Genomic DNA, 22,460 nt, shown 5'->3' with positions numbered 1-22,460 from the left:
GTTATGGTCATTTTTGTATACTTGTCTTTCATTTTTGCTTATGTACTTTGTCCATAGAGTGTCTATATGCCATTTTTGTTTTCTTTGTTGAAAAAGTTATCTTTAACACAAGTTTGGCTGATGTACCCCAATTTTTTACATTTTTACCTATTATGTCTGTTTGTCTTGCTCATACATTGTTGTCAATATAATGAAATTCTTGGCGACTGTCATACAAGTGAGAGGTTTAGCTAGCTATAAAACCAGGTTTAATCCACCATTTTCTACCGTGAAAAGGAAATGCTTGTACAAAGTCAGAAATATGGCAGTTGTTTTCCATTCGTTTGATGTGTTTGAGTTTTTGATTTTGTCATTTGATAAAAGACTTTCCGTTTTCAATTTTCCTTGGAGTTCGGTATTTTTGTTATTTTACTTTTTTCTGTCTTATATTATTGAACTTCCGGTTTGATTCCGTGCATTCCGATCGTCTGGAACGCGCAAAACGAGCGCACCTAAATGTTTAGATTAGGGCGCTCCTGATGAAGGAAAATCCAGAAAGCGTCTTGAACGCTTTAATTTATACCAACACAAGTTAAAACTGGTGATTATGTATTTTAGGGTAAACTGAAAGCTTGATTTTGAATGACAAGTCAGTTTATTCTTTTACTGTTAAGCTACAACCAACAGGTGTATGAAAATCAGAACCCATATATTTTACTGGATGCATTGTAAGAGAAGAAGTACACGTGTGCGCACTTTACTTATAGTACTTATAGTACGTGTGTCACAAATAACTTATTTAATCATGCATTTACTAATTGAAAGGCGATGATAAAAATCACAATTGTGTCAACGCAAAACGAAGAACTTTCATCAGATAGTGCAAATAATGTCTGTAACGAAACATCTATGAAAATGTGTAGAAATTGAATTCAACAAGAAGATAATGCTATGAAGTTAACTGCATTATTTGCGAAAATTAATATAGATGTTTTTTTTTTTGTAATTTTGGTCGTTTAGTGATTCAGAATCAATTTGTCTCTTCGAAGTTCACCAAACAATTTTTCTTCATTAGACGTGTGCAGCTCTTCTGGTGTAGATGAGGGGGGGGGGGGGGGGGGGGGGGGGGGGAATCTAGTAAGTAGTAAGACTGAATCACCGTTGAGAAGTTACATAAATTATGAGTTAAAAATGGTGGTTTTGAAAATTGCATGTATGCATTTTAGAATTTGTTTTATTTGTTTTACTGTAATCTTGTCTACACGTTCTTTTTATCCTTAAGATATTTTATCTATTGTATCATGAAACTCTCAACACTGAGGTTGTGAGTTCGAATCCCGCACGTGGCAAGTGCGTTCGACTCCAGACCTTATTGACTAGGATTAGTATTCTTGTTTTCCTGCCGGAGGTCGGTGATTCTCATCGGGCACTCCGGTTTACTCTACCAATAAAAACTGACCGCCACGATATAGCCAATACAGCTAAAAGTTGCGTTCAAACAACCAATCAATCATCAAATTTTTAATGAGTATCCTGATATGCACCAACCATAGTCAAACCCCTATCAACATTGTACAAATGCTCCCAACTACCAATGTTAACAAATAGAGTGTATTACTCACGTTAACGTGTGATACTTGATCTCAAATAAACCTAATTACTTTAACCACGCTTCATGAGTATATGCCTTTCCAATGTTATGAATATCTGACCAGTAATTCGTGGTTTTTGAATACAAAAAAATACGAATGAATCATCGTTTTGAAGTTACATAAATAATGACTTAAAAATTGTGGTTTTGAAAAATGTTTGCATTTTAGAATTTATTTTACTATTTGTTTTACTGTAATCTTTGACCTTGTCAACACGTTCTTATTATCCTTAAGACAAAATTAAATACATTATATATATGCACTATATGCACATGTTGTGGGATTAACTTTTAAAAACACCTTTCCCCCAAAGCAATTGATCTGAACATTACTGAATTTGCAATAGTGGAAATTTTGAAAACTTATTTGAAAATATCTTAACAAAAGGAATTACACTTTTGTACAATATAGAGGCAGAAGATACCAGGAGGTAATCAAAAACCATAAAGCACCATTAACCTCCCCCTTTCCCCGAAAAAAAGACGAAAACAATAAACGACATGAATAAAATAAGATTCTGATTTTAGGTCAATAAGTCAGCACCCGAACGACACCAATAACCAAAAATACACCGAGTGGGATAAATGGAGTGTTCAGTTATAGACAGGGTAAAACAATGTATCACTTCTTAATTGTCCCAAGTCTATTAAAGCTGTAAATGATTTAAACAGAAACATTCAAAGATCTGCCATCAACACTATAAAGAAAGAAAAAAACAAACAAACAAAAAAAAAAAAACAGAAAAGACCACAGATATGACATAACATAAAAATAAGGAGATGTGGTATGATTGCCAATGTTTCAACTATCCACCAGAGTTCAAATGGAGTGGATGGCAGCAATTATAGGCAACCGTTCGACCTTCAACAATGAGAAAAACCCATACCGTATAGTCGGCTATATAAGACAAGTAGATGAGCTTCCTGGCATGGCTCCGTCATATCGATATGTGACGGGATTAAACTTTTTTTTGAGATCTCGACAAATCAAAATTTGTAATATCGATCAGTTGACTAACATAAATTACAATAAAACAAGTATATGAACAATCTTTAACACAAAAACAGTATTTTAAAGATAGCATAAAAAAAACCCAAAGTAATCAATCAATTATTATACATTATCAAAAGATAAAAATGAAAAAAAGGTACTGACAGCGAAGCTTAAAGTATTAGTACTCAACCAACTAGTAAGAAATCATGTCATTCTACACTTAATATTGTTTGTTGTTGCTGTACTTCATCGAATATATCATATTGCAACGTCGCACACATTACAGGAACAATTGTATTGTACAATGAACTACAAATATAAACAGAAAACATAAGAAAACAAGAATTTTCTTCAAATTATAAACAATAGTACTTATGGTTATCCCCAACAGCTCTACTCATCCATTGCTTTCAATGTTTAGCCTGAATTGGCTGTAATTATCCATTGAATTAAATCTTTAGCCTGATGTAGCTTTACTCCTCCATTGAATTAAATCGTTAGCCTGAATTGGCTCTACTCCTCCATTGCGTTGAATCTTTAGCATTAACTGGCTCTACTCCTGCATTGAATTAAATGTTGAGCCTAATGTGGCTCTACTCATCCACTGAATTAAATCTTTGGGTAAAGAGGCTCTACTCATCCATTGTGTACCATTTCTAGCCTGATGTTACGCTACTCATCCATTGTGTACCATTTCTAGCCTGATGTTACGCTACTCATCCGCTGTGTATCATTTTTAGCCTGATGTTGATATAGCCGGGTAAAATGGCGTTCCGGCTAAATGGAAATCAAGAAGGAATATTTCGCTCCTTAAACTTTTATTTTAGCAGTCCGGCAAGACCGAACAACAAACTCCAAACCAAATGTAAAGTAACATACAAACAATAACAATATATATAAGAACAAGCAATTAAAGGATTAGGAAGATTAACATATGCCAAATAGAAATAACAATAGATTAGAAGAGTAATTAATGTCCGACACGTATAAGTAAATTATAATAAATTGTCTAAACTGTTACAGATAATAAATAATTAAATGAATAGAGTAAATGAATTTAAGTCCTTTGTCCAAGATTATGACACATAATCCGTGTAAAACACGTATGCCTAAATTTACGACAAAGTTCAGAATAATAAAATAAATGCAAAACAAGAATAAACATTAAAACAATTGAATTCATAAAATGTTGTTTATAAAAACTCATTTCATTGCACAGTCCAAATTGTCCGGTCATATATTCCCGCGGCCCTTGAAGACACGACCCGGGTCTTACTGTTCATCTGAAATTGTTCCGAAAGTTTCTTCTGTGGTTGTGGCGTCCTCTGTAACGATAGTTTTGGTTTGAATATATATCTTCTCTTGTATTTTTCCGAAAATTGTCCAATTCGTCTTCTAGTTCGGTGATTCGACCCCGCATATGTTCTTTGTCGCGTTTTAATTAGTATTGCTGGTCTATTGCTTCACATCTTTGATCGTAAATCCAAAAATTAGCTTCTTCAAGATCAGTAATGCGTTCCCGTAATTTTTCCATATCTTTTTTATCATCTGCACCTTGTTTTTGAAGTTTTTCTAGATTGCTAACAACACTAGTATGCTTTTGATTTAACTCTTTAAACTTCTTCTCATAGTGTACACTTTTGATTTTAAATTTTACTCTCTCTGAATTCACTCGGTCGTGCCTGAGTCTAACGTTATCTATAAATTCCCTATTATAATCTAAGGTTGGAAAGAAGTCCATCAGTTCAATAGTATTGAGTTCCGCACAAGGAAAAATTGACATAGCTTTCTGTTCTTTGAATTTTATCATTCTATTTGCGTCACGACGTAATTTCGATTTGGATTTAACTTTAACAACTTTCACGTCCGGTTGTCTGTGAAAGTTACACATTCTGGCGTAATGTTCAAAACTTCTGCACTTATAGCAAAATGATGTTTTTGCTATACATTGTCTAAAATGAAATTGATTGTTTACAGTTTTTCGACAAAAATTACATAGGTAGTTGTCCATATGTTGAAAATTTCTTGTCTGAAAGGTAGTTCCATGATCAGACATCTGGTATCTCCAGTCTCGGCCAAAATTTCTGGTTCTCCGCGTATCCATTTTTCTGTTTGCTGGGGGATCAGCTTCACAGGTAGTACAAGGTGTCCGATAGATGCGTTGCCCGGATGTCCTAACACCAGACATAGCCGGGTAAAATGGCGTTCCGGCTAAATGGAAATCAAGAAGGAATATTTCGCTCCTTAAACTTTTATTTTAGCAGTCCGGCAAGACCGAACAACAAACTCCAAACCAAATGTAAAGTAACATACAAACAATAACAATATATATAAGAACAAACAATTAAAGGATTAGGAAGATTAACATATGCCAAATAGAAATAACAATAGATTAGAGGAGTAATTAATGTCCGACACGTATAAGTAAATTATAATAAATTGTCTAAACTGTTACAGAGAATAAATAATTAAATGAATAGAGTAAATGAATTTAAGTCCTTTGTCCAAGATTATGACACATAATCCGTGTAAAACACGTATGCCTAAATTTACGACAAAGTTCAGAATAATAAAATAAATGCAAAAAACAAGAATATACATTAAAACAATTGAATTCATAAAATGTTGTTTAAAAACTAATTTCATTGCACAGTCCAAATTGTCCGGTCATATTACGCTACTCATCCGCCATGGCGTTGTCAGTTTGTTTTCGATCTATGAGTTTGACTGTCCCTCTGGTATCTTTCGTCCATCTCTTGTGTACCATTTCTAGCCTGATGTTACGCTACTCATCCATTGCGTTTTTAGCCTGTATTGCCTCTACTCCTCCATTGAATTAAATCTTTAGCCTGATGTGGCTCTACGTTTACTCCTCCATTGTGTTGAATCTTTAACCTGAAGTGGCGCTTTTCCTCTATTGAAATAAATTTTAAGACTGATGTGGCTCTATTCATCCTTTGCGTTGAATCTTTAGCCTGAAGTGGCTCTACTCCTCCACTGAATTAAGTTTTTAGCTTGATGTTGCTCTACTCATCCATTGCGTTGAATCTTATGCCTGAAGTGTCTTTACTCCTCCACCGAATTAACTCTTTAGCCTGATGTGGCTCAACCTTTGAGTGTGGTTAGTTATTTTTCCCTAATCGGATGTTTTGAATTTTGGATTTATGGGTAAGATTTCTAATGGAACAGTTTATGTGGAAACGTGTATTTTGTTCAACAAAATTAGGGTCGTACAATGCTGGTATTCTAAATACCTTACACACTATTAACATTTAATTGTTAGTCACACTTTGGTATATAGGAATAGGAATCTCATACATTTGACCTTGGTTAATGTTATCACGTCTGTGTGACCTTGGTATATACAAATACAGATAAACAATTTAACATATATTTACATCAACTGCTTCCAATTGTTATCATATTATTTTGCTAATACATTACTTGCAGTGACATTAACTGCTTCTTAATTAAATTGATGTTTATTTATAAATTTTAAGTATCCAAAATCGGTGAATAAAAAAAGCAGTGCATGCAGTGAGCCAAAGGTTCAATTTAACCAGATGATTTATTTATTAAACAATCATGATTTTCGTCCGCAAATAACCATATTGCAATTTATCGACCGTTTTACTAGACAATTAATATATATAGGTGTACAGATAAACAAAAGCGAATGTACAGTAAATGTACATAGTCTCCTGGTGCACTGGTTCTGTTGTGAGCGAACGATTATCTTAAAATTACTGGTAACATCACAGGTCATTTCGGTGTCCGTTTCACAGTCCTTTTGAGCAATCTCGGTGTCATAACTGCACTATTGGGAATTTTAAATAAAACTGAACATTTAATCCTTAATGTGAAACTGCCCGGAAAGAAAAACGCATTAAACATAAATCAATGGAAGAATATCGATGAGCCGCGCTTTTCTTCCAGTTTCTAAAGCTCTTACAAATGAATTTGGTATTTTCTGAAAATGCACATATATTGCATAAATTTTATTAAACAAACATTTGATTCTCTCTACTAACGATGATAAGATATTGAATTTGTTTGTGTTGTTGGTTTTGTTTGACCTAGTACCTGCGTGAACTTTTCTTACAGCCTATTACTGCTGAAGATTCAAAACATTAATTGTCATGCATACCTAACTGTTACATGTATGTATGTCAAAGTTATCGAACGAAATTGAGGAATTTCATTTATTTCATTTTTGTTCTACTAGAGCATTAGAATGTCCGAATTTGTTGTAAATCACAAGACGTGCAAACATGATAAAGTTTCTGACGCAGTTTCATATTGAAATTAAAAATAAAATATTCTTTATTTGTTTGTTTTGAGTTAGAATGAAGATAAAAATATTGCTTAATAATTACTTAACAAAATATCAGCAGACTACATTTGAAATTCTAAAATTAACATTTTGTTTAGCATAAAATACATTAATGCCGAATCATAACTTCGCATATTTTCTACTTCCACATCAGTCTGTAATTTCTGTTTTTCATAATAATTAGAATTTTTATTGTTTCAACTATTATTTATATACTATACCTCCATTTTAATTACACTGGATACGTATGAAATGTAACACATTGTTCTATCAATCATTGACCATAGGCTGGAATGTATAATTATGCAATTTTGTAGCGCTGCATTTGTCACATTTTCCGCGTCATCTGTCCAAAAATAATTATTGTGTTATATTTGATCAACTATTATTACTAATTTTGTGTAGTACACGATAGGAAACTCGACTTATGTGATATGCGATACATTATCCCCTCATAGTTAATCATCGGTAATTAATGTGTTCAGTCCAGGTCATGGAGCCACAAACGGGTGTCTTTTCAATACATGCACTTCTTAGTCGTAAAATACATAACATTTGTAATTCATACTAAAAAAACCTATTAGCTCATTATTATTTTATGGAAACATTGTTTCTTTCCACGTTTATCATTTTCTTCCATGGCGACAATATCAGTTATTAAATTTACCAAATTTTCAAAAGTTGTGCATATTCTCGATGGATTGTGTCATTACATTTGGGAGATAAGTATCATTTCTAATTACAAAGCCTTTGGATTCAGATAACGATATATTCACTGAAACCTATTTTCGAAAGAATATCGTGTGCAGCATATACATGTCATCACATACTCTTTGAACATTGGTTACTTGCTTTATCACGATTGCTAACAGCCCTTCGTATGCTCACCATCCTCGTTTGTTTCTTGGAGGCGTTCTCGCCTCGAGTAGATGAGGTCGTGGATTCAAATGCTGTTCCGGTCTAACCAAAGACTATAGATTTGGTATATGCCATTCGCTACCATTCACTCGACCTTCTATCAGTAAAAAAAAGGTTGCTTTAAGTCTGATGATTGTGTCCAGATAGTGTGACATGTCTACCTGTGGAATTGTTAACCTGTGAGCAGTTTCAGCGTGTCAGCATAGTGCAAAAAGGGACAAGTCAAATCATTTTTACATGTACTTTTTTTTAAAAGAAGCAGAAGATACAAACAAAGAGAGAATCAAAACTAGTAAGTAAATATACATGTAAGATTTCCACTTGACATTAATCACCCATCATCAATCCTTTGATGCATTTAAATGTGTTACTTTTCATTTAATCATTTATTAATTTATAGATGTAGAATCATAACGGATATCCTTGTATGATTCAGATGCCTAGGTTAAATAGAAAGAGTATGATACAGATGATTAATCTCTTGTCGACGGAATAAACAAATACAATATGAAAGACACAGCTTTTATAGGAAAATGCTTTGTTTGTATACAAATAAAATCATGTGTTAAATTACTTGAATGATATGTATTTTTGCTGAAGTTAACGGCACAGGCTAGGACAAGTAGCACGGTATCGTAGTATTCTTGAATACTTTCTTTAATTTTAAAATAAAAGGGTTGACATATATGTAGTCTGTCTCTCTATCTCTAAATCCTTTAAACAAATATTTTGAATGTTACATTTCACAATTGAGAATTTTGAATATAGTACGACATTTTAATAATTGCTCAAAGTCCAACACCGTACATCAGAGATAGTTTTCTTACAAAACCATATTCTTAGCAAAAATATATAAAAACTACAGTTCGTACCATATTATATATCTGATACAAATGTTTTAGACTGTTGTTGCACATCCCATTTCCGAACGTACCATTCCTCCATTATTATTATTATAAACCATATGTCAAATATCATAAAGTTTCAAATAACTTTAACTAAGATGTATTTACAAATATTAGCAAAATTTTCTGCTTACATATGTGACTTGGAATCGAATTGACTTTAAATTGTAAAATACGAGATCAGGAGAAGAAGTTACCTTAGTCAGGAACGCTCCAAACCAAAGAGTCGAAACTCACTAATATATAAATACTTGCGTAACTATATTACAAAAAGGAACACAAAATGAATAGTCAAATTCAGCTTCGGTAAACTTTGTCCAAGTGAGTTAAAAACTTAGTTTCTTAATAATTTATAAACTTATGAAAGGAACATTAAAACATGTTTGTTATCAATCATGTTAGTGGCGAAGCACTCATCACTCGCTCATGATACTATCGGGGGATAAGAGTTTACCAGCAGCGGTTTAAACCCTGTGCTAGATTTAAGACAATTCTTTTTTTTTAATTTAGTGCGTCTTCAGCATTTTCTGGAATGACTTTCATCTTCACTCAACACCAAACATTTTGAAACCAGGGATGCACACACGTTAATACTTTGTAATTAAGAGATTTATTATTTAGAAAACCTATGTAAATTTGAGGCAACAGTAGTTTGCCGATATTAAAATCTTGTAAATCCATTTATCATATACAAATGAAGACAACAACAATGGGAAATAACTAGAACTCAGAACGGAGCTATAACCATGTGCGTCGAAAGGGTTATTATTTCTTGCTAGGCATGCATTACCCGCCAAGCGAATCAACATTCAATTAAAATATCACAATAGGGAAAAAATCAAAATCGACAGATTAGACGAGTATTCTGATATATTTTTCAAGATCAACTGCAAAACCACTGATTTCCCTTGCAAGGTGCGACACAAACTCATAGTATTGACCTACGAATTCACGATGATTGTATTAAAATGATTGTAAAACAGATTCTGGTCGTTCCTCTTCATAACTATGCAGTTTTTGCACCAGGAACACGCACGCTGTAAACGTTTCCGTTGAGGTATGGAAACGCAAACATGAATGTTTGAGGTATATTCCCCACACGGCTTATACAGTGCCAAGTGACACAGTCCAAATCAAAAAATTCATTTTGATAATATCTATTATTTCACTGGACTAAATGAATGATTGGTATATATCCTGTGTTTATTTTTGTTCACATCGAGACAATGTTGTCATCTGAAATGACCACACCGTATAGTTTGATTTATAGAATTATAAATCAAAAGGGGAATTTTATTGTTGTAATAGACGTAGTGTGTAATTTCGAAACTTGCTGTTTAACTCAGTCAATGTATCATATGTATAATAAGCATTGTCCGAAGATTCACGTAATGTACATTGTAGAAGGCCGTACAATGCCCTATAGTTGTTTACATCTTCCTCCTTTGATCTCTAGTAGATAATTCATCCCTGATCTGCGTATTTATATAAGGGAAACCACCTGTCAAAAGTCAAAGTTTTTTAACGGTTGCTTTATGTTTTTGCATTAATAATACTTACTATCGTTCGCAATGTCCAGTTTGTCAAAGGTATTATCTACATTGTAATAAGATATTACTGAGTTTACCGAAAACAGTTTCAAATTATTCCAACATATTATAAATGTTTTACATAATTCAAATAGATTAGCAAAAATTTAAAAAAAATCTCTTTTAAGTTGGGTAATTGTTTTTGTATTGAAAAACTTTTATGGTAAACAGTGTAAACAGTTGTAATTTTGTCCAATGTATCATCCAAATTGTTTATAACGATTTTACACAATTCAAAATGTTGAAGAAAATGACAGAATCATGATGGTTGAAGTACGATGTTTACATTAATACAACATGTACAAATCTACGATAAACCGTAAACAATTTCAAGTTTGATACGGATGTTTGCTGCATATAACGGCATGCATGTCATTGTATATGTTTCTCGAAATACATTTACTGAGATCACTCCGGCTTTTAGTTAAGTTCGTCTTACTCAGTTTTAAATTTTATATGTAGTTTTTGTAGACTGTTGTTTGTCGAAACGACGTTTCGTCTTTTTTTGTGTTTTTTAATGGTGTAATGGTTTTTCTTTCACTGGTAGATATTGATTGTCCGTTTTGGGAATAAATTGATTGATTGGTTGGTATTTAATGCCACTTTCAACACTATTGTGCTATTTCGTAGCGGTCAGTTTTTATTGTTGGAAGAAAAGAAGTCAGAGTGCCCGTAGATAACCACCGACCTTCGGTAGGAAAACTAACAATCCTAGTCAATTGAGATTGGAGTCGAGTGCGCCTGCAACGTGCTGGATTCGCACTTACAATCTCAGTGTTGACAGGCTTGTGATACAGTAGTTCGACTACTTGGAACATTCGGCCATCTAGGCTCCTTTTTTACAACGAAAGAAGAGACATCCGTTTTGTTATCAATCAAAGAGTATAAATTATGTATATACTAGAATACGATGTTCGTGCATACATGAAGCGCTATTTCTGTCAATTGCTGAAAAGTCAACAAATACTTATCAAAACATTTCAATTAATTAGCAAATGAAATTAAAGAAAGGTAAACACAAGCTTACCTGCACAAATAATCTTTAGTCTCTAATTAAGTGGAAGAATCTAAAAAAACAACAAAGTAACGATGGAAGAAGTGAAAACATTACTTTTAATCACAAAAAAAAAATGCTACGAAAAGGACTTATAAAAAACTTTTTTTTCGGATTTTGCTTCGGCTCATTTTCCTATTATTCAATAACTGCGGTAAAGATGTAAATTCTGAACTGAAATTTGTAAAAGAATATATGTTAAAGTAGAGTATTCATTCGAATGAGACGTCATTTTTTCTTACATTAAAACAACATTTATTTTGACAAGCTTTACTATTTTTGTACGTACATTCATAATTCTGACATATTAAAATTTCTTATCCGTGTCAAATTATACCACATCAAGACGAAACAAAATAAACCATGTTAGATTTTGCTTGTCGTACAAATCTATGTACAAAAAATACAGTACTTAAACTAATCTGGCTTCAACGGGCTATTTCCTAAAGCAAGTAAAGTATATCAAATACAAAGTTTTATTTTATTCACAAAAGAAATATCTGAAAAAACCCACACACAACAATAAATTTACCATACCAAGTACAGTTTTACGGTTAATGTTAATGTTTTCAACGTTTATTGTTATATTATTTAATACAAAAAGGTCGTCTACAAACATAAATAACGTTTTTCTGTTCTACTTTGGAGGTATGATAACATTATTTAAATATTTGTGAATATCGTGTTTTGGTGGTTATTTTTTTTATCTAGGTTTCTCTAGATACTAAAGGAAGGACAGCGTATATCATTTATACAATCACAATTTATAAAGTTACAAACTGTTAACACACCGCCATTTACAGCCATATTGATGTTGTGCCAAATTATGTTTAAAACATATCAATTGCGTATTCAATCCAAAAAGAGTTTTTTGGTATATCAAAAAGCAGTTTTAAATAGGTTTTAAGTTGGAAAAACGTTTTGCAAGCATTGCATTTATAAAAATGTTATTTTCATTAATTCATAAATATGAAATATTTATTGCAAACTCAGTTTTAATATTATTGTGGTTTCGAAAAAGAATGTCAAAATTGTAAAATTAAACCAAAACTGACATCTCAAGCTTACATTTGGAAGAATCCACAAAATATCTTTTCGTGTTTGGACAAGTTATTCTGTAGCAAAATTATAAATCTTCCTAACAGGATTCTGGTGTTCGACACCTCTCTTTTTTCACAGTTTCCCTTCAAATGTTTTCATTCAAATGCAAAAAGAAAAGGAAATTTATCATTTATGCCAACTGATAACCTAAGATTTAACCAGAGAAATGAAATTTGATAAAGTACGTTTCTTTACTCTTAATTCGACGGCTAAAACAAGTGCCCTGATCATTACTTCCCTTTAGTAAATTTAAGTAAACTATGTTTGTTTCTGCTTCTAGATTTGATAGTTAACTATGTTCATCTTGTCCATCCGAAATAACCGAAACTTTTTGATATTGCGAGGATTATATTTTAATAAATGATTTAATGTGGTATGAAATTTTATAATGCTGAGCTACATATGATGTTCGTGACTTTCACATTTGGAATGCGGTATAAAACTGTTACCTAATGAGTTTTACAATACCCAGTTAACATGAAATATTGTTGTTAAAGTTTTCTTCGTTGTAATAAAAAATATATCGATTTTGATTTATTCCTAAGAAGTCCTTATTAAAAATCATACAACGATTGATTAACTTTCGAAAAAGATCTGTTGGTAAAAGAGAGGCGAAAGATATTAAAGGAACATTCAAACTCATAAGTCGAAAATAAACTGACAACGCCACGGCAAAAACAGAAAAGACCAAAAGTCTAACAAAAGTATATTAAACTAAAGACTGAGTAACACGAACCACACAAAAAACCTGGGGTCGGATCTCAGGTGTTCTGGAATAGTTATCAGATCCTGCTCTACAAGACTTATTTTCAAATGAAAAATGCATGTAGGGTTGTTTTTCTTTTGGCGCTCAGTGTATTGCAAATACACAAGTTACAAGGGCAGATGATTATAATATTGGATTTATCACAACATAATAAATAACTTGTGTTATATGATAGTGTGTCTGTAAATATCTGGTACCGTGTGGTATTAGTCATACTTTTTTCAATTTCTTTTTACTCCTATAGGAATTTATACTGGAAGCAGATCTTTGGGTGACTCTTATTTTTACACAAACTTAAGGCGGGGTGGAGTTTGACAGTAGAAATATCGGTTAAAACCGAATGTTTACCTTAAAATGCCATTAGTTTGTTTTGGTTTCTTTGCATTCCTGTGTTATGACCTTTTTGTTTAAGATAATACGTATATTGATTATTATACTGTCTTTTGTTCTAAGGGCATCTTGATATAGGCCAAGTATTTCTTGTTTGACATTTACATCATAACAATAATGATTCCTATGTTTTTTAAGTTATTGAAGATGTTTATAGTCGTGCAAGGCACAATGTTAAATTTATTTAATTTACATTGTATAGAAACGACTATGTATTAATAATTAAAATTAATTACGTTTGTTTTATTTTTGACCAGTTATTTGTGGTTTTCTGATACATCTTCCAAACAAAATTTACTGAATCATAGTTCAGACGTTACACAAGCTGATGAAAAATGAACACCGCATTGTGGTTTGGGATAAATAAATGTCTTGCTCTAGAAGCCATTTGACTATTTATGTTTTCTGTTATCTTTGACCTAGGAAACAAACTCTCTTTATCCCCAAGACAACATTCCTTTCTTTGTATACATTCACGAATTGTGGGCTTAATTTTGGAAAAAATAGTTTTCCCTTATTCTTAAAGGATCCTTCAATTCATAAACAAAATAACAGATATAAATCATTTTAGTGTATGCATTTAAAACATTAAAAACATGTTGGTAAACCTCATATCACTGAAGTAAAAAATATAAATATGTACATAACCAGAGAGGTCTATGTTACAAGCTATGCATTAGATTTGCTTTCAAAACATTATATTTGGTAACTTCAATGGTCAGCAACATACACTTTCACAGTGTGTGTATGTTTGTGTGTCTGACACCATGCAATTCACATTTCACCACGAAAACTCAAATAGAGTTTGTCATTTTTTAATGCAATGTAGTGAAAATACGATTATTTGCACTACCATCAGACGAAGTGTAGCTAAATACAGTAACTTTAAGAAATTATCGGTTTCACAAACACCATGAATATTAGTATCAATTAATCAATGATGATTTGTTTCCTTGCTCGTACAGCTATTCTGTACACAAGAGACCACAGACCAGTGATCTGAAAACTACAGGCCACCATAATGCCTTCAACACATTTTATTAAAAAAAATCCTCATCAACATGACCAATGACAAGGATGTAGGCAATTGTACGGCTTCCAACAATGAGCAAAACATATACTGTATTAATCAACTATAAAGGCTACGGGATGACTTTACGTGAAAGAACTCAAACGAGAAAACAAACAGCCTGATTTTTACTACAAAAACAAATATTGCATACAGCAATCAAATCACTGGATTTCAGGTTCCTAGCCTGGGACAGGAACCTAAAAGATATGTCAGGTTTAGCCATGTTTTAGCAGCACTTAACCTCCATATGATTTGACAGTAGCTAAAAGCACAACATAAAAACAAATTGTAAATTTTTTTTGGAAAGGGCTTATCTCATTTAATCAGTAATAAACGCAAAACAAAAACCAAAAGGAAAAAGGCAGATAGTAACGATCATAGAGTATTCTCTGTTACTAACCTGTTCAAACCTTGATTCAACTAATAAATTAACCATACTTTATCAGACTTAAGTCAATGACCCCTTCTTCAATTTTTTGCACAAAATTGATAGGGAATTAGTCAAATATACAAACAAGAGTGTCCATCATGTGGCAATTAAGTTTGTTTCAATAAACAATATGTTGATGTATAGTTCAAATAACAATACAAAAACAATAAGATATTGATTTTTTTTAATATATAAATACAATATTACAAAAAGTGATTCGTCACTACAATGTATGTACTTCTTATTAAAGATTTACAATAAGTGTATGACTCCAACACGAGTGCAAAAACGAGCCAGAACAAGACAGCTTAAATGACGGGGAGATCCCAAAATAAAAAAAATAATATTGTACACATTGTACTTTAATCATTATAATTTTAATTGACAAGTTGTTTATGGCGATTGACAAAACTACCACAACTTCAACTATGGCTTTAAGTTTGTGACGATCATGCCTCTAAGAGTTCCTATGACTTTATAACATTCAATTTGCCAATGTCTGATGCACATCTTGTGCCTTTATGTCTCTCTTTTGACGAGGACCAGTAGTCACCTACTCTTGTACGAGCAGTAGAGGAACATCACATTAAACCATTGGAGAATGGGCCTGACAGTGGAGATTTCAATGCAGAAGACACAACAGCGAGAGGTTCAGAATTTTTCACATATAATGCTACAACCAGAGCTGCAGATAATATTAATGAAGTTCCTGCAGATGATATTAATGATGCTCTTGCAAATCTTGATATTACAAGAAATAAAAACCCCCGAAAAAAAAAGAAAAAAGGAACCTTTACTGCAATTGGTTCGCAGTAAGTATTAAAATATTTTACAAATTTATAACAGAACAAGTTTCCAACTTGTTTAAAGCATCGGTGTTGATTTAGATTCGTCTGAAAGTGATTAACTAGACTGTTTGGTTCAATGATGTCGTTTTGCATATTTTAAGTAAAACAAAATTATGAAAACAACAAAACTTTCAAAAAGGAAAGCAAAAAAAAATATTTCTTAACATATAAAACATATCCACTGTGCTCCTTTACATCATTAGTTTTGTATTGTACATCGTACATCATGTTTATGTGTTAAATGGTTCTTGTTTTCTGGAAGGACCATTATACAGAAAAATGAATGTCAGTTCCAAAAATACAATAACATTTTCAATGACTACATATTATGAAATGAAGTCTTTTCCCCTCAAGTCACATTCACCTACATGTACCTTCCATGTTCCTCCCACAAACTACTCCATCCCGTGCGTACTTTTGATTCATTCTTTCCTTTCTATCTCATTTCGATCTACGTCACGGGTCATTTTTTGTCATAACTTTGCGTCAGTAAAAGTTCGGTTTGTTTGCTGCTCAATTTTATCTGTTCCTTATGAAATCGTTTGAAGGAATGCTAACATAGGACACTGTGTTAACACGTATGAAGTTATAATAATGCTTATAATACAGAATAAGATTTTTCCTCTTTCTTCTACAACACTCATTTGTGAAAAAAGTCAAAAAGCCAAAATAAAGTACGAAGTTGAAGTATATGATTATTAGTTTTAATGACCTCAATTCGTATATTATATTACAGTGTTTCAAATCTGAAAATATTAGATAAATTATTACTTGAAAAATCAATTCACATGAATATATTCAAATAGTGAAGATTAATTCAACCGCTACTGAATATATTAGTGCAATATATATTTTAAGATGTTGATACAAATTCATTTATGGTGTTCATTAATTATGAAGTATGATAAGGAAAAGAGCTGCAAGAGGTGCAATATCGTTTTGACTGTGTGTATAAAGAGAACCTATTATTTTATGAACGGTTCACATTAACCACAGTAAGTGCAATGTGGTGTTGTTTGGGAAAAAAAGTAAAACTCATTATAATTTCTTTCTCTTAACAACTCTTTATATTCATCTATAAAGTACACATGACTAACCGGGGTTAAATATTTTTGCACAAACAGAGGCTCCTTGACAAACAATCAATGACAATGCGTTAAGACATCTAGCTGTATATAATTGAATTCTTTATTTTTGGAATTAAAGTTTGTTAGATCACAATTGAAACTATGATATAATTTGCTTAGTAGTAGAGAACGTATATTAACAAGAAATCCCATTTGTTCCCATACTTAGCACCTCCAGAGGGACAACAAAACTTCTCGCAGTGAAAAGAAAATACAAAGGGAGGTGGGTGAAGAATGAAAATAAAGTGACTTTTAGATGAAGAACAGCAATAAAAGCGCTGTTTCTTTGCTGATTGTGTTTGTTTTTTTTAGCTGTGCATGTACTGATGTACTGATTTTGCGTCATGGATGGATACCCCATATCCTTTGTTTTTCTATTAAATGTATATAACAAACTGTTAAAAAATATTTTGACAAAAGCACACAAAAGTTTTCCAATCCTCTTCGTTGGATTCAAAACTGACTCATCACTTTTATCCACTGATCATGATATACAAATGTTTGCCTTAACTTGTATTGGTCTGGTTTATTTAACTAACTCCACTAACCTAAGTTTTGATATGGATTTCGACTTATGGCTAAAATGTCTATTTAAGGTAAGGATTAGTTGCTAAACTCGAGTTTTATATATGAATCTAAATCTATAGATTTTCAGGGAAATGATAATTGTAAAAACTTGAATGCCATATTCTAAAAATAGAATGGCCCGATAGAGAGTTGTTTACGACAACGACTATATCCATCATCTACAGAGGCATATTTCACTGCGACTCCTTTGAAATCTACTAAGAGCTATTTCAGGGCAGATTATATACTGCAAACAAAATCAAAGCACGGTCTAGTTTTTAAAGTTACAGTTCACCAAAACGAATCAGTACTGTCAAAATTATTAGTTTTTTGTGATGGACTTTTTATACTCAGTATACAAGATACTTGTGTCGTAATAAGGTATAACAACGGTTCATTAGACAGATCCTGTATCATTTAAATTACAATGTATAAAATGTATATTAATAGAAAGGCATTTTAACGCCTCACAAAATTATAAAATCAAAGTCAAATTACAAAACATGTGTGTTTTTAACTGCAACATTCGCCGAAATCACATAACATGTCATTGAACTTTTTATGTTATAATGCAAACAATATAAAAATAAATCAATACCAATTGATGACAATCGTTTTACTTCAGACTCTAAATCTGTCTTGTCTACCTGATGATGTCACTTAACAAAAAAACAATTTGTAGAAATAGTTTAAATGAGGGACTGCCTTGATTTTTAAAAATCCTGCAATTTAGTAGAGAAAAGAGGTCATTATCCTGTTCTTTTTTTTTAGAATAAGTATGATCCTAAATCGATACAATTTTTGTATTTTACTTTCTAAAATGGTTTCTTTAAATTTTGAATGTATTTCACGTACGGTTCTATTTTCACAAGTCGCATTATAAAGTATAACACAAATAAGGAGCCCCAAAGTTCAGTTTAAAAGGGGACGTCCATACAAACTGATAAAATCAAACGTTATTAACCAATGGAACGAGTGAAAAACAAGTGTCATATTCCTGACTTAATACAGACATTTTCCGAAGAAAATGGTGGGTTAAACTTGGCTTTATAGGTAAATAAACCTCCCACATGTATGACAGTTGTTATAGATCCGTTATGGTAACCATATGCATCAGGCACTGTCTTATCGTAAACGTGTTTTTTTTATTTCCACTTACTGCGCACAAGCTCAAATTTTCATAGATTCACATGTCGATTATCAATCGAAAATGTTAATGGTAATGTCGTATGTCTCGGGTTTTACCAAATACTTCTGTATAATTTTGCTCTTAAAATACGAATGTTCTTTAAAACTTCACCTGCACATGGGATATACATTTCCCAACTCATTCGGTATTCAAGAGGTTGCAGCTGCTTTATCTCACCAGTTTCTTGACAGAAAGTTGATAAACCAGGTTTATGTCAAAGAACGTCTCTTCCTTTTTCTAAAACACAATTCATCGGAAGATACCAAGACCTTGTTGATAAATATTTCGTATCAACTTCACAAATAATACACGAAGGTCTTGAAGTACATATTCTAGGTTATGACGTTGTTTATCATCTTAATTAAAGTTAAAGTGTTCTTCTTGTTTGTCTTTGTATATTTTTAAACTTGACTGTTCAGTCCATTTTTGGTAATATCCTTTTGACGTGGCTTGGTATTCATACATCCTGCAATTGTTTTATTGTGCTATGGTCATTTTTTGTATTCTTGTCTTTCATTTTTGCTTATGTGCTTTATCTATATGCTATTTTTTCTTTGTTAACATAGTTGTTTTCTGATAGCGGTTAAGATTATAACACAATGTTGACTGCTGTACTCCAATTTGTGACATTTTTGACCTATTATATCTCTTTGTTTTGCTCACATATTGTTTTCAATTCTATTCGGCTGTCATACAAATGGGAGGTTTACATTGTAGCTAGCTATAAATCCAGGAATATCACAGTGGTTTTCCATTCGTTTGATGTGCTTGAGCTTTTTCGTATCTGTTTTGAATTTTTCCTTGGAGTTCGGTATGTTTGTTATTTTACTTTTTTCTTATTGGTATAGATGGTTTTAATTTTTCACCAAGGAATAGATTACCTTAGTTGTATTTGGAAAAACCTTTCGGAATTTTGGGTTCTCAATGCTTTTCAACTTTGTACTTTGTGTGACGTTTTTACCTTTTTTTTATTCGAGCGTCACTGTTGGTGTAGGTTTCCTCCCCGAAGGTATCACCAGCCAAGAAGTTAGTTTGTGTTGACAAAAAAATATCATTGACATGGTCATAGTTATAAAGCAACTGTTAACAAAATTTTAAATTTTCGAAATACTAAGGATTTTCTACCCTGGAAAAGATTACCTTAGCTGTATTTGGAAAACACTTTCGGAATTTTGGTTCCTCAGTGCTCTCCAACTTCGTAATTTATTTGGCGTTTTTAACTTTTATTTATTCGAGCGTTACTGATGATACTTGTGTAAACAAAACGCGTACAAAAATTTAATGCTGGTACCTATGATGAGTTCATTTATTATTATTACATTCCTCTTTATATATATACCTGTGGATTTTAAGTGAATTTTATATTAATATAATTTACATGGTACTTGTTATATATAATTGAAATTTCAATTCACTAGCAGTAACAGTTTGATGACGGGTACACATACGATCATTTCTCCAAATTTGAATTTAAAGTATAAAGATCTTTCTATAGAAGGGTTTTCATGTAAATATGCCTTTTTGCTTTGATATTCGTTCATATTTTATTCCAGGAGAAATGGTGTCCTTTTTTTGCAGTCTGTAACAAGGATATTAAACGTTATGTTGATTGGTGTCATGAAATTATCAACGATGTCAAACTAATATCGATATTACAAAAATGCAATTTTAAGTAATGGACTTATATTATATGCTTTAAAACGTTATATGTTTCTGCACTTCAAAAACTTTGGATTTGAGCGTTCCAGAAAAAAAACAAGTGTCATTTGGGCTGAAATCGATCCCTAAGCATAGAAAGCCTTAGTCATTTTTAAAACCACTTGGTCTTAACCACCTTTGATGAATGTTGTGTCCCCAAGAGTATTACCAGCGTAGTAGTCAGCTTTACTAATACTGTTGAAATAAAATATATTTGATGCGGTCATTTCCTGTATATTCACTGTTTGAAAAAGGATAACATCATTTGAAACAGTCAGATGTTTCTAGCCCTAGGCATTTATCGTTTTAGCCAGACTTGTCGCAACATTTTGCTTCTTTGTTTTAGATGCTCTCCAATATGTAATAATAGTCGCTCTTTAATACCGTAATAACTAATTAAGGCTTCGAATTGTTTTGATAAAGGAGCCACTGGTGATAAATTTGCAGACTTTGTTCTGCACTATACTGTATGATTTTCTGTATGGTTTAGTCACGGTAAAAGAGGTTGCCGATATAAATTTAGAAATAATAAATGCCAATATTAAACAGCAGATAACCAGAAATAACACTTAACATGTCCCCCACACCCTCTCCTAACTGTACAAAAACAACGAGATTGGGAAGATACACATATGCATATTGTTTGTTTGTGTTTAAAGCCACTTTTAATGTCCTTTGTTATTTCAGTACTAGAGGAGGATGCCGGATCATCCGTACAGGACCACCGTCCGTAGGAAGGAAAACTGGGGATCAACAAAGATCGAGCGGGGTTAAAACACGCAATCGCTTATTTGACAGGTTAGTAATCACTATAGATGAACTATCTAGTCCCCGGAAGGTACATATAACCTTAGACTTTAACATTGTAATCATTATTTACTTATTAAAAGCTGTTTAATGAAAAAGTAAAACAAAAATACCTAACTCTATCGCAAATTCAAAAAGGGGAAGTCCTTAAAAACTGACAAATTAAAGGTTTTCAACCAAAAAAACAAGAGTGGAATACAACTGTCATATTCCTGAATTGGTACCGGCATTTCCCGAGAAAATATTTCTAAATTAAGAACTTGAATGTTATGCTCTATGATCGATGCAAACCTTACTTTGCGTTTTCAATATAGTTATAGTTGTTTCGTAAAAATCTTTAAAATTTTAATTTAATTGCAATGTCTTTGTAACGTTTTTTTTTTCTTATTCGGAAATATTGTTTTTTTCCATCATAGCGTTTTGGTGAAATGACAGCAAACGTGTATTGGCGCATACAGACTGAGTGTTCGAACCACATTTCCTGTCAGTTATATGTTCCAAACAATCATAAGGTTTTGCTGGCAATCGAGTTAGATTATAATTTTTTGGAAGAGACATTATTCATATTATATTTCCTGTCAAATTATCCAAACCACTATTGTGATTTCCATCGAGTTTGTCTAAATATTTTTTTTTCTGTATTAACAGTAAAATTAAATTGTCATTTAAATTATGAAAGTATTTAGTAGGTAGTCAGTTATTCGTTGATGTTACCCTTTGTTTGTTCATTTTTACAATACACATAATTATTTATATCTATAAACCGTTTTTTGTACTTGCAGAGAGTTGTGAATTATGCACGCTGGTGAAGGCCTTACTGTGACTTTTAAGATGGGGAACAGCAATAGAAACGTAATGAATTGATATACTTTATTTAGATTTAAATATTATTTGTTACATCCAATGGTATAAAAATTAATTAATCCATTAGTTTGTAATTATTTTACATTAAGTCCTATGCTATTTCTTGTAATACCCCTTAAATTCTGAAAATCATTATATCATTTCAGTCCCCGAATCAAATGTATGCAAGCAAGGGAGA

The 22,460-nt window shown here is 32.2% G+C and overlaps 1 long non-coding RNA gene across 2 annotated transcripts; it reads left to right on the top strand.

Annotated features, from left to right (window-relative positions):
• Nucleotides 1–7,742: 7,742 nt before the first annotated feature.
• Nucleotides 7,743–22,460, top strand: LOC127705101 (uncharacterized). Of its 2 annotated transcripts, none has more exons than XR_007983646.1 (3): nucleotides 7,743–8,167; nucleotides 21,299–21,409; nucleotides 22,201–22,460. It is a non-coding gene; the product is annotated as an uncharacterized LOC127705101 (long non-coding RNA). The 2 variants fall into 2 exon arrangements; XR_007983647.1 differs by having other exon boundaries at nucleotides 21,299–21,449.

This window comes from Mytilus californianus, unplaced genomic scaffold (genome assembly GCF_021869535.1).
Source record: "Mytilus californianus isolate M0D057914Y unplaced genomic scaffold, xbMytCali1.0.p SCAF_6, whole genome shotgun sequence".
NCBI classification, from domain to species: Eukaryota; Metazoa; Mollusca; class Bivalvia; order Mytilida; family Mytilidae; genus Mytilus; species Mytilus californianus.
Note: the sequence above shows the minus strand (reverse complement) of the source record. Positions and strands in the feature narration are given on the sequence as shown.